The sequence below is a fragment of the Ambystoma mexicanum genome, chromosome 4p, assembly GCF_040938575.1.
Source record: "Ambystoma mexicanum isolate Mex_15411 chromosome 4p, UKY_AmexF1_1, whole genome shotgun sequence".
Classification (NCBI taxonomy): domain Eukaryota; kingdom Metazoa; phylum Chordata; class Amphibia; order Caudata; family Ambystomatidae; genus Ambystoma; species Ambystoma mexicanum.
In genome coordinates, this window is record NC_090927.1 from 779,310,932 (window position 1) to 779,333,828 (window position 22,897).

General features: G+C 46.6%; 1 protein-coding gene across 1 annotated transcript in view; it reads right to left on the reverse strand.

Annotated features, from left to right (window-relative positions):
* SNAP91 (synaptosome associated protein 91) overlaps positions 1–22,897 on the reverse strand; it is a 1,173,930-nt gene that overhangs the window by 1,043,358 nt on the left and 107,675 nt on the right. The gene's annotated exons all lie outside the window — the stretch shown is intronic.

The following is a 22,897-nucleotide window of genomic DNA, read 5'->3' on the forward strand; positions in this document are numbered from 1 at the left end:
AGTTGGAAACAATGCAGCAGATGACATCACATGTAATAATCAAATTTAAAAATGAAAGTTTGGGGGATGTGAGGGTAAAACCATTTAAGAAAATAAGGAAATCCAGCGCTTATGACAAATGAAAATCCGAATAATGTCTTTTCCAGCTTGTACAGGAAATTCTAAACTAAAGGGAAAACACACTTTTTGTTCATGGAAAGAGCTTGTTATAAGCAATTGAAACTACCATTTTAGTTTTAGTTTTAATTGAAACTACCATTGTAGTAGTTCTCAATGCAAGAGAATCACAACAACGTGACAAGCAGGCTTGTTCAGAAGCCAGAGGACTTCTCTGAAATATGCAGTGCTTTGAGTTTTTGCTAACTTTGTTATGTCAGCAATTCTGGAAATGATTCATGCCTTATCTGAAGAACTTCAGAGAAAGGATCTTGATTTGCCCAATGCGAGTAAACTAATTCAAGTGACAAGAACTGCCCTCGTCAACCTTCGACAAGAATGCCATTGGGTGCAAATAGTCAATGACGCAACGGAATTGGCAGAAAAATGTGCTATTGAAACAGTTGAAGACCACGACCGAAGAGCTTTACCATTAAGGCAGCACCAACTGAGCAGCAAACTAACAGAATACTTTGTTGGTACTACTGCAGGGAAGAGGCCTGGACATTATAAGCACTCGGAGGATAAAATGCCACAGACGGAACGGTTAAAGCAACAGGTGTTTTTCTCCACCTTGGATAGGTTTGTAAGAGACTTGGATGCTCGTTTTATAAATAACATGGGGCTAATCAAAGCTGCTGGCATGTTCAATCCAAGGGCTAAACATTTCTTGGACTCCTCATCTGCAGATGTTCTTGCTGAGCACTGCCTAGGGCCCCCAAGTAAATTATGCTGGATTGCGTTCAGGCCTTGACACTGCAAGGAGCTTTTTATCTGACAAGGCTTCAGCAGGTATTCACTCTGTCGGGTACTATCTCCATACAACACCAGGAGGCTTTTCTGAGGTCCTAAATCTGTTGGACCTGGTCCTTGCATTGCCAATTACAACTGCAACAAATGAAGGTTCTTCTCCTGTTTGAAAAGAGTTAAAAACTATTTCCGAAATAGATGTGGAGACAAGAGACTTAGTGATTTGTTGATAATGGCATGTGACCCTATGGAGGTTGACGAGGTAAAATTGAGTGATGCCATTCGATTTGCTGACATGCAGCACAGGAGGTATCCTCTGAAAAGATTAACCATTATATTCTTTGACACTGCTGGGTTATAGCTCAGTTGTCCAGTTAGGTCCTTATTTTCAAGTCACGCAGACATAATCAGCACCCAGCACGCAGACATCCAGTCTTCAAAACCATCTGCTACTCTCCTATACGGCCAGCCTCTTCTCCTCATGAAGTCAGCCATGATACACCGCTCATGCACTACAACCAGTTTGTGTCTAACCTTCAAAACACTGCATGGTGTTGAGTTTTGGCAGCATCCTATTGTTTACCAGTGAGCTAAGCAACAATGGACCATTACATCAGAAACATCCCATCAAGGAGGGCAAGACATACACTTGCAGCCAGTCATGTATGTCCTCAAAATGGCAGCATCTGCCACACTGCCAGCATCCTACAGATTTTCGGTCTAAGCAACAGTGAGACATTCAATTAGTATTTTCCGGTGAAGCCAGACAAGCACTACTAGTAGCACAGCCACAAACATCTGCCAACTGCCAGTCTCTTAGAATTTGAATAGCCTCCATCAGCATCTTATTGACGAGTCAGCCAGAAGCTGCAGCACAGCTGGTGTTTTCAGTCATGAAAACATTTGCTAACCCGCCTGGCTCTTCTTCATTTCCAGTCAATGAAGCAATGATGAACCATATAAGCAGCATCTTCCTTTAAGCTTGTCACCAGCTGCCCCACAGCTACAGTTCTGTCTTCACAATGCCACAATTCCAGCACCTTAATCTTGATTTGTAGTCAACCAAGCAATGATGGGACACACCCAGTCAGTGTCTTCTGTTAAACCAGCCCGGCACCATCCGCGTCACAGCCAGTTTTCTGTGACATCAAAACAGCACCTGCCATACTTGCAGCCTCTTCTCTGCCAAACACCTGCAGCTCCACTACCAGAGTTCTGTGTCTTGATCTGTTGCCATTGAACACTCACAGCCCCCCTCTCGGGTTTCCGGTCACCTATGCAACAACCTGCCTTCGAGTCAGAATCTTCGCCTTACACGAGTAAAGACATGCACTGTTTGTTCCTCAGCCCAACTCTTTTGCCATTGAAACAGCAGCACCGGACACATCTGTCAAGACATTGTTCTGCTTAATCTGGTAACAAACTACATTTTAAGTCGTATGATCAGAGTGAAGGAAGAGCAACTGTTGGGCCTTATCCCAAAATCTATACAAGAGTACTAATTGTTGGAATGTGCACCATTATGGAGAGGTGCGGGGTGTAGAGGACAATGAACATGTAGGAACAGAAACCTAGGCATATAAAGAGTGCTGGTGAGTGTGGGAGTAATGCAAAATGCAGCCAAGATTTTTTTGCCCATAAAATATGAGGACAGGACTTATGATGCTTTTAATACTGAAGTTGGCATCACTCAGTAATGCACTGTATGCCTTAAACACATTTTAAACTATTATTTTGGCAGCTAAAATACCACAAGAAGAGGTGTTACACTAGAAGCCTCACAAGAGAGGAAGATGGAGTCTTGATCTTTGTTTTCTGGATGCAAGTAGAATACCTACCCATCCTTCAAATGTGTGATGGACACGGCAGGTTTGCACACAGAGTACTCCAAGTACTCTCCTTTTCAGATTTTGAGTAAGGATGCAACACTAGAATGGCAATGCAGAAGCACTGCATAAGTGGAATAACAGGTTTCAATTTTGGTAATCCGGTTTTGTAACACACCAAACGTCTACAGACCTTGTAGGGTAAGATGTGTACTTGAAACAAACAAATTATACTTGTTTTGAAAGTGAGTGCGATGGTAGTAATGTATAGAAACAAGAACTTGAAATGTTTTTTTCTCTGGACTTATGCAAGTACTTTGAAGAGATACAGGAAGATGATCAGGTAGCAGTATTTGCCAGTGCACTAATCAAACCCATTTTAAATTTAGCTCTAGGTTCTGAAGGAGATGGAAATCGGAGATGTCTGGCTGTTTGGTGCAGGAGCAATGAAGTCCATGAAACAAACAACTGCAAACAGTACAACACAAAGCTGAAGGTAACTTGTCGAATCAGAAGAAAATGGGGCAAGTGCCAAAATCATTAAATACTCGATGCCATTGACTAGAAGGATATGTCTCTGGTGAAATATTCTCCCGCTTCCCTTTTATCCTGGCTTTCCCCTATCCACATACCCACCTATCCTCCCCTGTCCCCCCCCCCCCGAATGTGATTTCGCTCTGTAGTCCTGTTGAAATAACAGGGTGGATCCACATAAAGAGGGGATTTGGGTTTATACACTTCCTGTGGCAACATGTACCTTGACACTGCTACATATGATGATCCATTCTTGTATGAAATGTCACAATACAGTGATATTGTAACCATATTTTTCTTAGTGTACTGAGGGATAATGCTTTATGAGGCCACTTCCTGTGATGCCATGTGGGGGCATGGTCAAATGACCACTTCCTCTGATGTCACACGTGGGGGCATGGTCAAATGACATCACTTCCTGTGATGTCACTCTTGGGGGTGTGGAATTGTGGTGTCACTTCTGCCACCCCTGGCATTTTGGTGAAATGACATCCCTGGGTCAAGTACGAAGCAATTTACAGGAACGCTACTACTTAGAATGGGGAATAATGGAATTATGTTGATCATAACTTTGTTAGAACGCTGGTAGTGCAGTATTGAAGTTAGTGGGCCGCAGCTGCAAGTTCTGTACCGTATTTCATTTACACACGACTACAAACATTTGCTCACCCTACTAAAGTATTGATTTTTCTCCATTGCATTGTAACAGAAATTCAATTCTGACTTGCCCTTCAATGATAAATTAGTCCAAGAAGTTTTTGAAATGCTGGCATGCGACACTGCCAACATCAGCTCCCATTTTCGTGCCTGAAGATAATCTAACAAATGTATGTGGGCCGGAGGGAGGGTCCCATGGAGAAATAGGGACTATGGTCTAGGAGCACAGTGGCCACCAACGTAAGTAACTTTTTCACTCCTCCACTCTGTCCCCTTTCCTCCCGCCACACTGTTTGGGTGATTTCACAGCACCTAAATCCTACGCGAGGAGCAACCAAAATGGTTCTAGGAGAAACATTTCTCAGTACTGCCTGGCTGAAAGCTGCATTAGGAAGAGCCAGTGTCCAGGCAGTAATGCCCGCAGAACACAGAGGGAGTAGGCCAAGTATCTTCTCCGATGACCAAGTCCCAAAGGACCCGTCGTGGGAGTAGACCAGTTTTGTTGCCCACGTCCTCACTGCTCAATTGTGTAAGCTGCAAGTGGATGTTTTATTCCGTGTCTTGTAAGCTTCAAGAATTGCTGCTCCCAGCCACCGAAAAGAGGCTTCTGTGGCCCAACCGCCTGGGCATGAACTACCAAACGGGATTAAAAAAAAAAAGACTTAGATTTACAATTGACGTTGGTTTGAGACAAATAAAGCTTAAGAGCCCTTCTGACAGGCAGACAGTGGACGGCCTCGCAGCCCTCAGAGATGACAATGGAAACACGGTAGAGGGAGAAAGCTCCTGATCAACGTGAAAAGGTGAGAAAATCTTTTGAAGGAAAGAGGTGTGTGCGTAACATAACCTTGTCTGTGTGAAACACCCTGAAAAGTTCTGAAGAAGAAAAAGCCTTCATTTCGACGACCAGTCTAGCCAAGACGAGAGCAACAAGAAGCACCGTCTTCCACTCACTAACTAGGTAAAGCCTTTAATGCTCTGAAGTTCATAACTATGGAAAGTTGTAAATACATCTATTTCATAAGTCACGGAATCCTCGCCGAGTTGGGACCAACCTCGCTCAGCCAAGTCGCTCTACTGTAGTCCACAAACGTGACACCTTTACTTGCATGCAAGGCCTTCTGATGAACAGTCATGAAAAGGTGATCTTTACGTGTAGAGCGCAAGTATGAACAAATATGGGCTAATTTTGCAAAGCGTATAACAACCTGTCGGCATAGCACTACCATGAAGCTGAACAAATGCCTAATGCTGCACTGCATGCACTGTTATAAACTACTGTTCATGCATTCTCCCCATCCCACTCCCCTCTCTACCATCCTTCCTCTTCTTTTCGTGCATTCCGAGGCCAGTACAGCCTGCAAATCTGGTCGAAACAGACACTTGTTTCAAGGACTGGCTTCAGTCTGAAATTGTGCACGCATTTCGTGGGTTATGTGTGGGCCATTGTGCAAAAATAGAAAATAAAAACAATTCAAAACACGGCTATTAGCTCAGACTGGCTTAAAAGGCAAGTAAATGCAATACTGGAGTTGTTTGGCACAGGTGCCAAAAAGCAGAGGGAGGTTTTTCCCCTGACACACAGGAAATGAAAAAGGCTGTGAAAAATGAGAATACAGAGGAGGAGCTTGGAGGCGAGGTGTCGCTGGTTAGAGGAAAGGGGAAGAGAGGATAAAAGGGTAATCATTTGTACATGCCCTCGCCAACACCTTTCTGTGAATGTGAAATCCTACTCTGTCAGGCAAAAGCATTCTGAATAAAGATGAGAATGTCAAAGATAGAAGAAAATGAGAACAAGAGAACAAAGCCTCGAACTGAAAATCGCATGCCTTTGAAAGCGAACAATGAACGTGTAGACAGGAAAGCAGCGAGAATATGAAGCGAAGTCTGCGGTTTGAAACATACATGGATCCGTTACTATACAGATCATAACAGCAGGTGTGTTTTCAGGAAAGCATTACGCTGAAACGAATACTGATCTTCGCAGGCGCCATTCAAATAGCGCACCATGTATTTATCACGGTAGGCCGACCATTCCTCGCTCATGGTCTGAACTGAAGCCACAAAAGCGAAGGCAACCTGCTTACCCATTCAAGCAGCCTGTGGTGTCCACGAGCTTTGCAGCCCATGCCTTGTCCAGAATCTCATTAGATGGCACTCCAATCACACAGAGTCCATCTATGAAAACCCTACCCAACTGCAGAGGCTGCTGCCCAGCCGGGACAGAGGGATAGAATGTAAAATACATTCCACTACTCGATTATGCTGCACAACAAGAGTACAACTATAATGAACTCCGGTGTTCCCCCTCAAGAGGTCTGAGGACATTGGCAGGTAATTCTTTAAAGTCACCGCACAACAGAATATGGAGGTGGTTTCGGTTTCTTCCTGGTGGACGGGGCATCTGTTATCACCCCTTTTGAAGTTGTGGCACAGGGATATTTAGTACCTATTTCAGGGTAGATGTGGAGACTCTGAACCACCTTATTTGTGTCAGGCAACACTGAAGAGTTAGTCTGGAGCGAGTGTGCATGTTTTCTGGTTGTATTATTTTGCTACCCTTTTTGCTCGTATAAATTCCCAAACCTATACCTGTGGAAATTCTATATTTAGCCAAGATGGTATTGGCTTCCAAATCAGAACGGGCAGTGTGATCATCATCTAGATTATCAAGACATATCAAGGTGGACAAATCTGTAACCAACAATGGATTGATCTCTCTGGTTTCTGTATGCAATGTTACATTCCCGATTCATACTTTTGTCATATGATATTTAGTCAGCCTCAACTCCATGACTTAAAGAGATCAATAATGAGAGTTGGTGTAGTTGAACAGACAGGAGAAAAAAAAAGACAGACCCACTTCTAAAACTGACTTTTCGGTTGATGTTATTTCTGGGTTTGATATATTGAAAATCTTCATTAGGGATTCTTCCCGGGCATGCTTTCTTCTTAATGTGTCCTCTTTCAAAGCACATCACTCGATTCTGAGATGTTCCCTCTTGTGGATGGTTGGCCTCTTCCTGACCTACCTCCTTTTCCTCTTCCTGAGGCCGCATTTTTCTTTCCAATTTGCTGTCCATATGCAGCAACTTTAACTCCTCCTTAATGATCCCCATCTATACGTATCCGTCTATATATATCCACCCACCTCTTTTCCTCCATCTTGATCTATGCATAATATATCTCACTGCATGCATCTCTATATGTCTGTCCTTGTCAACTTGTGTCTTCATGCCTCCATATGAAAAGTCCCATCAAGCTCCATTCTTGGCTCTGTGTACATCTCTAGTAATCTTTAAATAGGTCTATGAATCGCACCATCTACCTATATTCATCTGTGGCTCTGCATCTCGATGCGTCCAAACTTCGCCTTATGTACATTCATCTCTATGTCGACACACATTCTTTATGCTTCTGAGAATATTTATATATCTCTTTATTTTGTTGCTGGCCTATATAGGTCTGTATGCAGCATGCTCAATGCAGGTCTCATTAATACCCAGTTGTCTATGTATCTATATACATACCCATCTATGTGTTTGCAATGTCCATTCATAGCTCTCAATACATGTTAAGCTCTTTTTTTCTTTACACATATGCATGTCTCTATAGCTCCCTATCAATCGCTCCCTGCAAATGTAACTGTATGTAATCTCTTTTCATATATATGAATCTATTAATTGGCTTCTATCCATCTACATTTATTCATCTCCCTGTATGCACCACTCTATATCCCTCTATCCACGTGTTTGTATACATCTATCCCAGTGCATATCTCTGTCTGCATCTTTATCTATCACTCTCTATGCATCAGTCTATATCTCTATCCAAATGTCTGGTGATCTATCCACATTTTTTGCAAACTCCGTTACTCGATAGACCATTCTCCCCATAAAGCTGTTGCACACAACCAATGTCTGTAGGTCTGTCTCGCTAAATGTATGAAGTATTGTGTCTTTCGCCATATGTAATGTATAGCCTGCTATAATATGCTAAGTTTAGCCTCAAATACAGCAATAATGCCATTATATCTAGAGTCACAATATGTAGGTTAAAGCCCGAAAAGTACAAACTCAAATGACAACACTGCTAAGAGCCAGAGCACAAAGGCCCTAGCTCACATCCTGCCCCCCCCCGTCCCCACCACCCAGAGCGCAAGCCATATACCTGGCATCCTTCAAAACAATCACCAAGAATTCCAACCCCAAAAACCAATGTTTGTGCTTGCCACACTTGCATTGCCGGGTGGGCCTCCACAGCTCGATTGCTCCTCTGAATCCGACGCTGGGTGTCATGAATTTTTGGTGCTGTTCTGCATTGCCATAATTGCATTTTCCTCACCTAGAGTCCAGGATAAGGGTCTCACAATTGAATTTGCTGCTGTATTGCTTTTTCACACTTGCTCCGGAGAGACCCTCGCCTTGAGTATCACCACGCCTTCAGGAAGGCTCTCCCCTTCAGCATCCTCACAGACTTGGAACATCTTCTAGGTGAACTATTACCCACCCCTCACAGGAATGTGGGGGCACCTGAGGAATCGACAAGGGGGGGGGATACGCCACCCCCATGGACGGCATCTCCGTCAGGCCTTATGATAAACTCTGCAAGCCCTTATCTAACTTGGTGTCAGTGTTGCTTCACTGGACCATCAAGCAGTCAATCACAACGGAACATAGCTGCATCCCACAGGGGATACAGCCCAGCCACCTCTGTACATCTCCAATAGAAACTGCTCAACTTCACCCACCCAAACACACATCACCACCACCAATAGAATACAGTTGAGTCCTATGAAATAAATAGGTCCAGCTGTTCACATATTCAGTGTCCTGACTTTCCTACTACCCTGACAATCTGTCATGGAAACCATCCTCTCATGTGATATCTATGGGCTGCTATTGGTGACCTAGCCACTCCCCTACCTACCTTTGGGCAGGCAAAAAATGCACACATGCATTTAATAAATCCTTCCTTCCCATCTCATACTACAGTCCTACAAAGGCCGTTCATCCGCACAGCGCTTCAAGGACATACCAGTAGCAGTTGGCGCTATAACATAACATTGGACTCTGCCTCAAACCCCCAACATCTAGAGCGGAACGACAGTACTGTGCACCTATTCGTGCTGAGGTGTCAGCACGTACTTGCATTTCCATCCCATTGGTTGCTGGCTGTTTCAATAGAGATTATGCTAGCACAGCAACCCAGGCCCACACCCGATGCCTGGGCGCAGTTATATTGTGAAATGTTACTATTTTATTCAAAGCAAAGTAAACATTTCATTGAATTCTAGTTGTTGGTATAGGACACGGTTTCAATTGGGTTTTTATTCATTTTACCCAAATTAAATTGACAGTGAAAACAACTAATAATATATTTAGATTGTAAAAGTGGCTAACCAGTTGTAAAAGTTGAACACTCCATACTGAGCATGTAGTCTTGTTGGATAAAATAACAATAAGGGGAAAGGAGTTGTCTTAGTAGAAGACTTATCATATCTTGATATTGAGCTCAATTGTAGAGTGAGTGGATCATACCCTTTAATAGACAGTATATCCTAGCACTCTTTGATGTAATTCCAAGGCTAAATATAATTAAGTCTGCCGATTTAACTTGAATGGAGTTTTTCCACCCTCTGAGAGTGGACATAGTTTGATTGGGCTTAACAAGCAAGTTCATCAGAAACTGGATATTGTCTGAAACCTCCGCCTTTGAGCAGCTAGGATAGAGTGTAACAATCAAACAATCTCACAACATGATCTGGCGACTGCTGATGAAGGAAAGAATGGTGCAGCTCCTTGGGACCCACTGATTATTAAATGCATTTGTTCCGCGCACCATCACCAACGGAGTTGGTCCCCAGGCGCTCATGCGGATCTGCAAATGAGAAGGTGGGATGGGTTAGTAGGTGAAGCGGGAGTAGGATAGTGACAAGTGGTGTTCTGTTGGCAGCTTAAACTCGGTATACACCAGGTGCTGAGCTTCGGTGCGAGTATTGGATCGATGTCGGTCCTCGTGTGCTGTTGGTGTTGCTTATGTGTTGTTGCAGTGTTGTGAAGTGCGTGCGGGTTGTTGTGTGAGAGTTTTGAGTGAGATAGGTCTGCAGAAATGCTGAGTTTTTTGTTAGTCGGTTGTATGAAGGTTAACAGAAGTTCAGAAATCTGTCCGAGTGTGGCACTCGCCAATCCACCCAATTTCATCGGGATGGGCAAAAGGGCTATGCCTGGCAGGGATTGGTTTGTGTGGGGCACTCCCTGTGCTGTCCTAACGCGCTTTGTGAGTGTTAGGATTGTTCCTCACCAATCTATTCTAGCCAGCTATGTAGGTGTTCTAAAACTGATGGATTGATTAATGGGGGTTGGGTGTCTATTCTCCTCCTTGGGTGCTGGGGCTGGTGTAGCGGACGCTCAAACTTTCTATCTAATGCTTCTGCTGGTTTGGATATGGTACGTCTGGGGGGTGTTGGTGAGACATTTAGGGCTTTCGTCTGGGTCTGAGTATGTGATCAGTCTCTGGAGGTCTCCTTTGTGCCCATTTCCCATGATATCTTATGGTCTATCGTGTGGTCGGTTCTTTGGGTTCAGTGTTTGTCCATTTGAGAGTGGCTGAGGTTCGTGTTATTTTCATTGTTGTTCAAATGGGGTGGGCATTCTAGTGTGTCACTGTTGTGGTTACGCTGTGAAGAGCCATGATTTGAGGAGTTTCCTGAATGCTAGGTGGTTTGTTGTGTTCCGTATATTCTTAGGTAGGTAATTCCAGGTTTTGGGTGCCTGGTGAGAGAAAGCGGATCCTCCGAGTTTTCTTCCGTTATAGGGTTTTGGTTCCAGGCGGATGTCGGTGCTTGATCTCAGTATTCTTGTCGGTTGATGTAGGCATAGTTTATCACTAAGGAATTCTGTGCCTTGTTTGTGTATTGCTCTGTTCGTGATGCACATGGACTTGAACTTTATTTGCTGTTTTAATGGTAGCCAGTGTAGTATTTTTAGCGCGGGTGTGATGTGTTCTCTTCTGGGTACCTTGAGGAGGAGTCTGGCTGCTGCATTTTTTAGGTGTTGTAGTTTTTTTAGAAGTCGTTCGGGCATGCCCAGGTATAGGCTATTGGCGTAGTCTACTCTGGACATGATCAGAGTGATGATGGTAAATATTTTGTTGGCGAACGACAGGAACGGTAGAATCCTTTTTGCTGCTCGAATCAGAAGAAACATTTCTTGAGTAGAGAGTTTACTTGTGGCTCTAGAGTGAGGTTGTTATCCATCAGGACCCCTAGGTTTTTTACAGTTGATGATGGTTCTGGTGTGGTGCCGAGCTCTTGGCCAGGGGATGTAGCTGATGTCTCCTCCTTTTTTTGAAAAAATCATTTTCTCCGTTTTGCCTGGGTTGATTTTGAGGTGGTTGAGGTTCATCCAGTTGAATATCTTGCAAAGGCAAATCTGTAGTGTAGTGTTTTCTTCTCAGGTCTCTTGTATGGTGAAGATTATTTGAGTATCGTTGGCGTAGTTGTAGCATGTGAGGCCGTGTTTTTTGATGAGTTTGATTAATAGGCACATGTAGATGTTTAATAGAAGCGGCAAGAAGGATGATCCTTGTGGTACTATGCACGTGGAGTCTCTAGGTTTGGATTTAAAAGGTTTCATCCATACGGTTTCGGTTCTGTTTGTTAGGAAGGATTTGATCCATAGTATGGCGGTGTCTGTCATCCCTAGTCCTTCTAATATCTTTATGAGAATGTCGTGGTTGACAGTGTTGAAAGCTGCGGACAGATCAAGGAGAATCAGGGTGGTGCTGTTGTCCGAGTCTGCGTTCGTTTTTAGGTCGTCCCATATTGAGAGGAGAGACGATTCTGTTCCTCTCATTGGTCTGAAACCTACTTGTGCCTGGCAGTGCTCTTCTATGAATTCTTGCGTTATTTTGTAAACGTACGTTTCTAGCAATTTGGCTATGTAGGGTATATTGGAGATGGGTCTGTAGTTGGATAAATCCTCTACGTTTCCTGTTGTGTCTTTGAGTGGCGGCTTGATGTACACCGATTTAAAGGCCTGTGGTACTTTACCTGTTGAGATTGAGAGGTTGAGGAGATTCCTGTGGTATTCCATGGGGGTTCCTTGTTTGAGAATTGTTTTGTATATGTACGGGGGGGCAAGGGTCTTCAGGAGAGCCTGAATTGTTGCTTTGATTTACCAGTTTGACGAAAGCCTCTACTGATATTTCTGGGAAGCTTCGTAGCTTGTTTGGGAGTTCCTCTTCGGTGTCGCTGAGGTTTGAGTTGTGATTGCTTGGTCCGTTTTGTATGGTGTGTTGGATGGAGGTTATTTTGTTTTTGAAGTGGTCTCCTATGTCATCGCAAAGTTTATTCGATGGAATTGGCGTGTTGTTGCAGCCCGTGTTTTTTTTTATTTCGTTTATGATGATTTTGAAGAGTTCTTTTTGTGCGTTTGGTGCTCTGAAGATTCGGTTGTCGTAATGTTTCCTCTTTGCTTTTTGTATTTCCTTTTTATAGGAGCGGATCTGTTGCAGGAATTTCAATTTGTTTGCAGTGGTGTTGTTGTTCCTCCATTCAGATTCTAGTTTTCGTTTTTTTTCTTTTCATGGCGTGGAGTAGTGTGGTGAACCATTTTGCTGTTTCTTACGTGATGGGGTGAAGGTCTTTTCTTTGGCGATGTTGTCTAGAGTTGTTGCAATCCAGGTGTGGAGCAGGGAAACTTTTTTGTCTAGGTCTGCTTCTTCTATGGTGGATTGTGGTTTGCTGAGTTCTATGAGCTCGGTTAGGTTGGAGTTTTTTATGGTTCTCCAGTTTCTTTTCACCATGATCAGTGGTTTTTCTTGCTGCTTTTTTGTTGGAGCGGTCGTTGTGTTTATGAATGGAATGATGAGGTGGTCGCTCCAGAGTATTTGAATTGGGGGTGCTGTGGTGATGAGATCCTTGTTGCCGAAGATTGCGTCAAGTGTGTGCCCTGCTGAGTGTTGCAGGTTCATGGCTGCTAGTTGGGCGGTTAAGGATTTTTGTGTGGCTGTGGTTTCTTCGTCAAACCAGATGTTGAAGTCTCCGAGGCCGTATTTCTCATTTATCGATGTTTAGTGGATCTTCGAATTTGATGGCCAGTTGTTCCTTGTGGATGATTGCTAGTCCACCCCTCTTTTGGATTTCCTGTTTGCTTGGATGCATTTGAAGTCTTCAGGCAGGCAGTTGTTGAGGGTGATCTTGTAGTTGTCGCCTACCCATGTTTCGGTTACAAATAGGATGTCTATGCCTCCGTCTGATAGGAGGTTGTATATTTCCGTTGAATGTTTGGACATTGGCCTTGCATTTATTAAGTTACAGTGGATTCTCTGGGTGTGATTTTGTTTTGTGGTTATTTGTTGTTCAAGTTTGTAGTTGTCTGGTCGTGGTGTTTCCACATTGGTGTTGGTAGGATGAAGGACAGCGATGGCTACTTCTTCATTGAAGCGGTCCAATAGGTTGATAACAGAGCTGATCAGTCATGGTGTTTCTGCTGTGATGCTGCTCGGATGAAGATCAGCGATGACTTCTTCATTGAGTCCGATTGTCGGGTCTTCGCTGTATTGTGTGGGATGTTGTGAAAATCAATGGTGCCCCTGTGTTCTTGTGATGTAAGGGGTGGTGGGGTTGGAGCTCGCCCACTCTCTTGTTGAGTGCTCCCATCTTTTTTCCGGGTGTTTCGGGAAATTCTTTGCATGTCTCGAAGTTTCTGTGTTGAGGCGTCGGTGTTCCGCGGTTGTCGCGAGGTAAGGTGTGCGGTATAAGGATTTTTCTCTTACAGATTTTGTTCCGGTTATGGTTGTAATAGGCGTGTTTCCTTCCAATGGGGCTGCTTCTTCTGGGTTTTGTTGTTGTGTGTCTGTGTCTCTTGTTGCACGATCTTGTTCTCTTTCTCGGCGTCCTTTTCTGGGTCGGGTCAGTTTAAGATGCAGGCATAGCAGGGTAGTTGGTCCTCTATGCTGTGTTGTGCAGGCGCAGTGATCTTGGTTTTTTCCTTCTCTGGTTACGCTGGGGTGCTTTCTAGCTCAGTTTGTCGTCTGTCGGTGGGTAGGGTGTGTTTCCTAGGGGTGCACTGTCAGGGAGGGTTAGGTTTTTAAATGGTCTGGTGGGATGGGACTTGATTAGGCTAGGTAGTGATGGGTTTCCGGGATTAATAGATTACTTAACTAAGCACAGTTAGATTAGGGGCCCTGTATAATAGGAGAAAGGCTTACACTTAGGAAGGTGACAGAGTTCTGGACCCAACACAGCTGGATTTGAGGGTCAGCCGAAACAGCGATGCACAATACTAAGCACAGATGGACTTGAGGGTCCTGCACCATATGGAGTAGGAGGCACACGTCTAGGAGAGCAACAGGGTATCAGACTGAGCAACTGTATTTGAGGTCAGTTGAAGTAGTACTGTCTGATACCAATCACAGCTAGATCTGAGGATCGGTTGAAGCAGTGGAGCGCGATACCAGACACAGCTAGATCAAGGAGTCCTGCACAGTGGATGCCTCCCTTGGGTTCACCTTGGTGAGCTAGCCATGTAGGTTCAAAGGGGGGGGGGACATGTACTGGTTGAGGAGTGAGTTTGAGGGCGCAGCTAGGATTTAGTAAATATCTTACCATGCAATCTGGACACAAAAGCCAAACTAGATTTGAAAGACCTGTAAAGTGGGAGAGAGGCCTATCAATGCAATCTAAACATCCCACAATGCAACTCGGAGAAAGAACCCCTGCTGAATTTGAGAGACCTGTATAGTGGGAGAGAGGCCTATCAATGTAATCTAAATGTCATACAATGCAATTTGGAGACAGAGCCCCTGCTAAATTTGAGAGACCTGTATAGTGGGAGAGAGGCCTAACTATGCAATCTAAACATCATACAATGTAATTTGGAGACAGAACTCCTGCTAACTTTGAGATACCTGTATAGCGGGAAAGAGGCCCATCAATGCAATCTAAACATCGCACAATGCAACTCGGAGAAAGAACCCCTGCTGAATTTGAGAGATCTTTATAGTGGGGGAGAGGCCCATCAATGTAATCTAAGCGTCATACAATGCAATTTGGAGACAGAGCCCCTGCTAAATTTGAGAGACCTGTATAGTGGGAGAGAGGCCTATCAATGCAATTTAAACATCATACAATGTAATGGAGACAGAGCCCCTGCTAAATTTGAGAGACCTGTATAGTGGGAGAGAGGCCTATCAATGTAATCTAAATGTCATACAATGCAATTTGGAGACAGAGCCCCTGCTAAATTTGAAAGACCTGTATAGTGGGAGAGAGGCCTATCAATGCAATTTAAACATTATACAATGTAATTTGGAGACTGAACTTCTGCTAACTTTGAGATACCTGTACAGTGGGAAAGAGGCCCATCAATGCAATCTAAACATCGCACAATGCAACTCGGAGAAAGAACCCCTACGGAATTTGAGAGATCTTTATAGTGGGGGAGAGGCCTATCAATGTAATCTAAGCGTCATACAATGCAATTTAGAGAAAGAGCCCCTGGTGAACTGGAGAGACCTGTATAGGTCTATACAGAGGACAGGCGTCTGTGCCTGGCTAGATTGGTACAGTGTTAAATAATTATTAAATTTGAGGGAGAGGGAACGAGATGCAGAGGGGGGCCAATTACCTCCTTTACTTAGCATTTGGTAAGTGGCTCAGACACCTGCTGATACTTCTTGGACCATCCTCTGTTAAAACCGCCCTTGGCCTTAGGGCCTTAGCCGCAGGGTTGCATGGGCAGGAGGTAGGGATGTAACGGTATTACGGTATACCGTTAAAGATACCGTGAACCACTTAATTGAACAATAATAACCGTCACATTGTTTATACCGGTATACCGTTCATACCGTTAAGTGTGCTTTTAAATCTGATTTGGAAAGGCTGCAGTAAGCAAGTGCTGCGCAGTCTTGGTCTTGCACTGTTGGATGTGCCATCTGCCAAGTAGTTTCAGTTGGAGCAGTTTTTAATGCCATTCCATAAACCACACGTGCCTGACGCAAAATCAATATGTTAGCAATAGGAAGAATAAATACAGTGCCTAGAAGGAAAAGGGTTTACTTTGGGTTGGCGGCTTTGGGGTTTATATATTTATAATGGATAATGTTTTCTAAACATATGACAATGGGGTATTTCCCTGGTTCTATCATTGAATTTACATATAATAAGTCACACTGCGAAATTTACTAATCTCTGTGGGTATTCCCTGCTGCCATACCAAAGGGTAACATGTCTGATTACTGAACACCTTTTGGCCCGCAAGTAAACTTAAGGCTGTAAAGTAAAGAGAGAGAAAGTGCGTGTGTGAATATGCGCACAAGCGCATACTACCATCAGCCTCCATTGATCTGTGGCATGCAGATTATCAAGATGACAACATGTTCATCTTCACCAGTGAGGGAGCTAAAAGCCTAAATGACCACTTAAGAAAAGCTATTAAGTTTGCTTTGCCAGTCGCAGCAGGGCTTCCTCCGCCCCCTCCTCCGCTCCATACGTGTGTTTTTGTGTTGTTTGGTGGAAGCAAGGGGTGGCATTTCAGTGGAAAGTATGTTCAAACACCCAATTCTGGCCCTGGGTGCCTGGTTTTGTTTGTGATGATAAATCTGACAATGTACGACCTTTTAAGAAAATATTTGTTAAGATTAGTTAACTCCACCTGCTATACCGCGATAACCATGATATACCGGCATTTGGCAAGAAGGTTATCGTACCGTCATAAAACTAATACTGTGACACCCCTAGCAGGAGGCTGCTCTGGGAGGAGCGGTGATGAGGGCCGAGAGGAGCAATGGGTACACGGGGGTGGGACGGGAGGCGGGAGAGAGACCAGGAAGAGGGTACAGGGTGGGAGAGGGGCGCTTCTTGGGCCTAGTTTTGGCAGCAGATTAACACGGAGAGCCCAGAGATGGGCAGGCTCACCTCACACCAGCTTCCTCGCTGTTGGTGGGGGAGCCGGTGTGAGCTGGGTCACTAGACCCCGCAGCCACGGGCTCGAGGCCCAATAGGAGCGTGTAAACTATGACGGTAATTATTCCTTTGCAATTTCAGGGTGCACGGCAAGTAATAGGTCTTTTCCTAGGATTGGTCTTCTATAGTAAACACTTTGCATGGTAAGGATGGAAGGCCAAACATTATCAACTGAGATTGCAAATTTAAACTGGCTTCATGGAGCAAGTGGGGGCTTTACCTGCCTGATCAGACCCTTTAGCTTCTGGGATGATTGTAATCTTATCTCGCTTCAAGATTATCCTATATTAGAGAGCGTCATGAGCCTGCAAGGAGAGGTTCTAAAGGCAGACCTTTTGGGGTTTTGCCATGTGCATTACGGATGGGCTCCGATTTCTTAATGGAAAATCTATTAGTGGGGTGTAGCTATATTTTGGCAGTTAAGATAAGGTCAAATAGCACTGATAGAGGTAAGAAATCAGCATTGGACTCTTGTTTGATTTTGAATGTGTAATCCCTGTGGTTGTGATTTGTTACTTTTTATGACCCAGTTAAAAGATATTTTAGATACTAATATGACAGAAGACTCTGGTTGCCTGATCATAGGGGTTGGAACAGTGACTGTCTTGACGTGGAGGAGTGGTATAAGGTCTGAAATGCTTGTTCGACCGGTGCAACTGAAAGAGGTCTAATGATTAAAGAAGCTACGTTAGCATGTCATTGGAAGCTCCTTAATGGAGATATGCCACGAAAATATACCAGTGTAGGGAAATCATCAGCGTTTACCTTGGATTACAGTTTTGCCTACAAAGAACTATAGTTATGTAGTCATAAATTGGTGTTTTTTGACTTTGGTGCCAGTAACCATATATCTTTAATACTTACCTTAAACATAGAGATGGAAAATGAACCATCAGTCTTCAATATGAATGTTGAAATAAGAGAGAGAGAGCATTTGGTTATCTGGAGACATTAATTGAAGTACAATTTAACGCTTTAATGGGCGATTGCTTGCTGGAGGAAAATATGATGGTCCCAACACCGGGAGGTTTTGCCCTTTTTGTCCAAGATAGATTAGTGGGTTTGTTCCCAATGAAACGGCTGGATAGTCAACTTAAATCTTGCTTCCATAAACATACATTTGATGAGGAGACGTACATTAGGAAAAAGCTATGCAGGAAACAGATTAGAGTAGCTAGGAAAAATGAGGGCCCTGGGCACTACCATCTTAAGAAAGGTAAGGCGAGATTCCAAGATGGCCGCCGGCACTGAGTAGTTGTGCCGACGGCGCTCCTCGGACCCGAAATTAGGGAAGGCGCCCACCACCCCGCTAGCGCTTCGTTGCGGGCGCTGCCCGAGCCCCCGCGACCCTCAGAAGGTCCAAGAAGAGCGCCGGCGGCAGAGGAGCGGAGCAGCTGCAGCGCGAAGGGGAGTGCTGCTTCGCGGCCTCCGAGTGTAGGAGGAGGAGCGGCTGGCGCGGCTGACGCGGCCCGCGGGCCTGCAGCGTGTTGCGGCGGGGGTCGGAGGGAGGCGGCGCCGCGGGGCGTGGATCGGTTGGAGGCCCCCACCTGAGGGGGTGCGCCCAGGAAGTAGCCCGCGGAGACGTGCGGTGGCCTGCGGGGGGGCTCTGCTCGCTCCTCGCCCCGGCCCACCAGTGCGGAGAAGAGCGCCGCGGAGCAGGAAGACGCTCCAGGAAGATCGCTCCCGGCGGCCGGCGGAACTCCAAAAACGGTGAGCCCGGGGGCGAAAGCGGAGAGGGGGGGCACTCCGAGCAGGGCTGGCTGAGGAGAGAGGTGCCAGCAGCGCGGAGGCCGCAACGGGCCGCCGGGTGAAATTAGGGGAGGAGCCCAGTAGCGGCGAGCCCTGCCGATCCAAATTGGAGGGAGAGAGGGCCCGGCTGGAGCCACCGGAGTGCGGAGAACTTTCCCCCAGCAACCCTAGGGGTGGAGGAAGGACTTTGGGACCTCCACCCTGGGAGAAGGGCCTACAATCTGCCGTTGGCCGGTGCAGGGGGAAGGACAGTAGTGGCGGAGTGACGCCCCTGTGACACCGGGGAAGTGGACCCCCAGCATCCGGGGGCTGAGGTGTGGATGCGTGAGGGGCCCCGGAGCCGGAGTGGGATTTCGGCTGAGTGCCTGTGTGAGGGCTGGGCGAAGATTTGTGCGGCACACCAGGAGGTATCTCGGCATGACCACAAGGCCCAAGGGCAAAAGGGGAAGGCAAGCTCAGCCCTCAGGGGAAACCTCCACAACATTACGCACCATGTGGTCGGCACCGATTTTGAAGGAGGGGTCGGAACTCCCGGGAGGAGCAGCAAGCAGAGATATCGCTCAGGGGCAGACGGAGGACTTGGCAAATATGCCCAAGAAGGAGTTTCTCGGAGAGCTGCACTCCCTACAGGTCAACTTGTCCAAAACTTTTCAGGAGCAATTTCAACTGTTACGCACAGACCTGAGCGAAGCTGTGGGAGAGCTGAAGCAGGAGATGCGTCAATTAGGAGAGAGGACCGACATTTTGGAAAAAGGCCTCCAAGAGGCGGACAGAGAGAACGCGGCAAACAGCGAAGCCATAGAAAGGTTGGATGTCGCCACCAGGAATCTTGAACTTCAAGTTGAAGACCTGGAAAACAGGTCTCGTAGGGTCAACATTCGAGTCAAAATGCTGCCGGAATCGGTCTCAGATAAATCGCTGAAGGTGGTGCTTCAGGGAATTTTCGCCGATATACTGGGCGAGGGTGGCCCGGAAACGGTGGAGCTAGATCGAGTGCACAGAACCGGGCGACTAATCACTGGTCAGACGGCAAAACCAAGGGATGTCTTAGCCGCCTTTGCCCGTTACGCCCAGAAGGAGGCAGTTCTCAGGGAGGCTAGGCTACGAGAGCCAATAATGTTCGAGGGTCAGAAGATTGCCCTCTTCCAGGACCTGGCAAGCAGTACCCTTATAAAGAGGCGTCTGATGGGCCCCGTGATAAAGGTCCTCAATGAGAGATCGATTCGCTACAGGTGGACATTCCCCTTTGGCCTGCTTTTTGATTGGGAGGGGTCCCAGAGACGAATTACATCCCCCCAGGAGGGGGCTGCATTGCTTCATATCGAGCTGGATGATTCTCCCCCGGGTGGGGGACCGCCGAGCACGAGCGGTCGCAGTGGAACGCGACCCTGGAACTGGACGACGGTCCGGGGAAGGAGGAGGACAGGCCCTAGGGGGGGAGCATGGTAGAGGGAGGGGACTCCCGGTGATACTGGCGGTGCTCCAGCTGTGCAACCTTGACCCGAGATCTGATAAGAGGGGTGGTGGGCTTCAGTAAGGTGTCTTAGAGTATGGGTCACGGGGGGCGCAACCATGTTGGAAGCGGAAGGGCGGAGATGCCTGAGTTTGGGTGGAGGAGAGGGCGGGAAGGTCTTATCCTTCAGGGGAGAAGGGGGGTGGGCGGGGTAGTCTTTCAAGGGGTTTGGGGGGGTGGCAACAAGCAAATGATACCTTATGTGGGGGACATGACCTTCCCTGTTGTAAGCGGTCTCTCACGGCTAAAGGCTCACTTAAGTGGGTAACGCATAATGTTCGGGGGTTGAACACCCCCCTCAAAAGGAAAAAGTTGAAGCACTTCACACAAAAGGAACAACCGGATATTATGGGGCTCCAGGAAACACACTTACTTCATAGGGATCAGGGCAGGGTGAAACTGCGGGGTTTCGATCAAATTTGGCATGCCTCGAGTCACTGCAAAGCAAGGGGGGTAGCCCTGGCAATTAGGAACACAGTAGACTTTAAACCCGAGGGAACTCTAAGGGACAAGGACGGGAGGTATATTATAGTTAAAGGGAAGTGTCAAGGGGTCCCTCTGACAATAGCAGTGGTGTACGCTCCCAACACGGGCCAGGACCCTTTTTTACGGCGGATAGTGAAGCTTTTGGAAGGGTTCTCTTGGGGCCATATTGTTCTTCTTGGGGACCTTAATATTGCCTGGGACAAGGGGAAGGATAGAACAGGTGGCAGCGGGGAGGGCGGAGGAGCGGTAATGTCCAAAGATTTGAAGGAAAGGGTCGGCAGGCTAGGGCTGCGTGACACTTGGAGGGAGGTTAGAGGTGACGAGGAGGGCCATACCTTTTTGTCGGGAGTCCATGGGTCGCAATCTAGAATTGATTACATTTGGGTCTCTGCCGCATTAGTAGGAGCAATCCGGGAAGTCAGCACGGGACCGTTAGGGATTGTGGACCATAAAATAGTTTCTGTAGTGATGGAGGTGGGTCAGAAAAGGAAAGGGATATGGGGCTGCAAACTTCCTGCATACATCATGAGGGATCCGGTGCTCAGGGAGGATATTGAAGAGAAGATTAGGCTCTTCTTCGACACGAACAAGAAGGGGGATACTGGGGAAGATATGCGGTGGGATGCCTTCAAGGCCACCCTTAGGGGGGAACTAATAGCTATATCGGCCTATCGGGTGAAACAACTGCAGAAACTTGAATCACAGTTGGAAGCTGAAGTGGAGGTGGCTAGGAAGGCGGCAGGGGACACCCCCTCTCGCAGGGCAATGCGGGTATATAGGAAGGCGGTGGGGCAGTTGGAACTGTTGCGCACCAAGAAGGCGGAAGGGGCAATGCTGTCGGTGCGCCAACAATATTATGCAAAGGCCAATAAATCGGGCACCCTGCTGGCGCGATTACTGAGAGGCAAAAGGGCGAGGAACACGATTACGGCATTGAGACTGCCAGGGGGGGAGCGGGTCTCGGATCAAGGGGAGGTCCAAGAAGCATTTGCTAAGTTCTACGAGTCGCTCTATGCTACCCAATATCCCCCGGGTGAGAAACAAGAGGACTTCCTCCGGAATGTCCACCTGAGGGAAATAAGTAGCGCGGTACGCGAAGCCCTGGATCGGGAAATTGAAGAAGACGAAGTGCGGGGAGTGATAGGGGCCCTTCCACCGGGTAAGGCCCCTGGCCCAGATGGTTACACAGCCGTTTTTTATAAACTGTTCAGTGTGCAACTAACCCCAATCCTCACTTCGCTGTTTAATTCATTTCGCCTCACGGGCCGCATTACGCCTTCCATGGAGGAGGCCAAAGTCACCCTACTCTTAAAGCCCAATAAAAACCCGGAAGACCTAGCATCATATCGCCCCATTGCATTGATCAATTTGGATGCTAAGATCTTCACTAAGATACTGGCCAATAGGCTAGATGCCATCCTCCCAGACCTGGTACACCCAGATCAAGCCGGGTTTGTCAAAGGCAGACAAACCGCGGACAACATTCGTCGGGTGGCTCATGTACTCGAGAAGGTTCATAAAACGTTCACCCCCGCGATCCTGGTGGCTTTGGACGCGGAGAAGGCTTTTGACCGTGTCGAGTGGCCCTTCCTTTTTCGAATTATGGGGAAAATGGAGTTTGGGGGGGGACTTCTTGAGGATGGTCAAGGCAAATTATCAGACTCCCTCCATTAGGGTGATGGTGAATGGGAGTGCCTCAAGGGCAATTTCTCTACAGAGAGGGACAAAACAAGGTTGTCCCCTCTCCCCAATATTATTTGCTCTCTATCTAGAGCCACTCCTCCAAGCCATCCGGGAGGCAGGGGATATTCAGGGGATTCCATTTGGAGGGGAACAGCACAGAGTGGCAGCCTTTGCTGACGACATGTTGCTCATGCTTACCGACCCGCGGACTTCGCTGCCGGCCTGCGTGACCCTCCTGGATGCTTTCAGGTCGGCCTCAGGTCTGAAGATTAATGCTAACAAATCCGAGATCTTGAATTTAACGCTTGACCCAGCGGAACGAGAAAATCTACGGGCGGCTTCTGACTTTCTGTGGAGCCCGGGAGGGATACGCTACTTAGGGGTGAGAATTACTGCCAACCTGTCTGGATGGTTTCGGGCAAATTTCCTCACCGCTTCTTAAAGCCGTTAAGAGGGATTTTCTAAAGTGGAGAGCATTGAGGGTCTCGTGGCTGGGGCGGATAGCCGCAGTTAAAATGGTTACACTCCCCAGGCTCCTGTACTTATTCCAAGCAGTCCCGTTGCCGGCGAGTT